Genomic DNA, 2,500 nt, shown 5'->3' on the forward strand with positions numbered 1-2,500 from the left:
CACCCTAGCAAAACCCAAGCCTACTTGATGGTAATAGCGCTCACTGTTGCACCTGGTGGACGGTTTTGAAGGCATTTCCCAACATGCTCAGGACAGACGTCCAATTTCGAAGTCAATCTTGAGCGATCTGGCTGAGTTTTTGCTGTCACAGTACACAGCCCCATCACACAACATACACAACACATATCTTTTTTTAAATGAAGCAATAATCTGTCCGCTTTTTTTATTTATTTTTTACAAATCATTTCTGGGTTTATATTCTGTTTATTCCTTTCAGTTATCCAATAATTAAAAACGTGCAGAACACTTCAGTTGCTATAAAGCACAAAACACAGCTAACCATCTTGTTTGTGCAACATGCTAAAGTACAACTCTAAGGGAAAGGGGGAAAGGGTGGCTGTTGCTAAAATGCTAAAAGGGTTTTGACCAGATCGTTTATGTTAATGTTTAAAAGCCCACATCTGTTCTGTCCCTGTTTACATCTCCTAGTTCACACACACACACACACACACACACACACACACACACACACACACACACACACACACACACACACACACACACACACACACACACACAGACACACACACACACACACAGACACACACACACAGCACACACACACACACACACACACAGACACACACACACACACACACACACAGACACACACACACACACACAGACACACACACAGACACAGACACACACACACACACACAAAGACACACACACACACAAAGACACATACACACACACACACGCACAGACACACACGCACACACAGACACACACACACACACACACAGACACACACACACACACACACACACAAAGACACACACACACACAAGCACGCACAGACACACACACACACACACACACGTTCATATTGCCTAGTTCACGGTCAGTGTTCGTGTCGCAGGTCAGAGAAATATACAGGTCAGCCTCGTCACACTGGAGACAAGGAAACATTGTTATGGTTCCCTCTATAGCGCTAATGTTGTTCTCATGGCCAGGGGAAATGTTGAAATATTGATTAGAGGACTTAGCCTGCCTTTCTCCTACAGTGAGACTGACAGACTGACCCTTCTCACCCTTTTAGGGGGATAGAGAGGCATAAATATGGCCTCTGGTTGGAGGAAACATCATTCACCAGGACAGGAGGGTTATTATCACATGGTGTTAGGTTGTATTGTGACATACTGTAAATAGACCTTACTAAGGGACATGAACTCACAAACCTCAGAACATTCAGAAGCAGGAAGCTTTAGTGTCCCAACATTACATTGGGAAATTGGAAGAACTTTCTTTGCCCTTCGAGAGCGTTGAGCATTGGCCGTGTAGAAAATAATATGTAGCCTACACACAAATACACAATAAACACAAACAAAAAAAGACACCAGCTTCTAACCTCGCGAATACGAGCTTTATTAACATGCAAACGTACATCGAATCATTGCAGATCCAGGTACCAATGAACTAAATGAGCCTCCCTCATTGGGCGCAGCTATTGTTGTCCTGCTTAGTATTGGTTCACAATAACAAACCCCTGGATAGAGAATGGAGCCTTCCTCTGCCAACTCCTTTTTTATATTGCCCCTGTCTTACTAAACCGTCATAAATTGTAATGTGACAAGAGCCCAGTAAAAGGCTTCTAGGGCCTTTGATGCGTCCGGGGCAGCTAATTTGATGAATACGCTGCCCCCCGTCCTGTTACCTTTTTGCAACATAATGTAGAAGAAAAAAAAACCACATTTTAATAAAACATACAGGAGGAATTGCCTCAACGGTATTGTAAAAATAACACCCACAAATAAAATACCTTCATATTGAAAACATTTTTATGTTATATGACTTGGACTGAATTGTATTTAGCGTCGTAATGGTTCAACCCACGCTGAAATTATTGCAAAGTCATTATAAGCAAAATATGTGTTTTTCATATTTAGATAGGCTTTTTAAAACATCAACATTGTCTTATAAATAATATAAAATAATTTAACACCTGCATTAAATAAGGTCATGAATAAGGTCTCTAATTATTAGTTCAAATATATTGAAAACACACACTTTGGCCATAACATTGAATGAATATAAATATATGAAAGGTGTTAATGTTTGCAACTGAATGATAAAACATTTCACAAAGAGTAAGTTTGAGCAAATTATTCCAGGGGGTTCTACAAAACATTTACAGCGGGGGGTTATGGATACTTTTGACACGACACAAACAATGAATTAAAGTTGCTCAATACCTGTAAAACATAAAAACCTCTTTACTAGAAGAAAATAAGAGCTTGTTTTGGTGTCATTCCATCCCTGCAACTGCCACCCCTTAAATGAACATGTTGGCATACGATCCAAAACACAGATAGTTAACCCATAGACACACCCACACACACACACGCATGCACACACAAACACGCACGCTTGCACACACACACAAACACGCACGCTTGCACACACAAACACACACGCACGCATGCACACACACACA

General features: G+C 40.9%; 1 protein-coding gene across 1 annotated transcript in view; it reads right to left on the bottom strand.

Moving 5' to 3' along the window:
* The window catches only part of LOC123483387 (dynein heavy chain-like), a gene marked incomplete at its 5' end in the record, with an annotated part of 8,069 nt that overhangs the window by 2,097 nt on the left and 3,472 nt on the right, over positions 1–2,500 (bottom strand).

The sequence above is a fragment of the Coregonus clupeaformis genome, unplaced genomic scaffold, assembly GCF_020615455.1.
Source record: "Coregonus clupeaformis isolate EN_2021a unplaced genomic scaffold, ASM2061545v1 scaf0103, whole genome shotgun sequence".
Taxonomy (NCBI): Eukaryota; Metazoa; Chordata; class Actinopteri; order Salmoniformes; family Salmonidae; genus Coregonus; species Coregonus clupeaformis.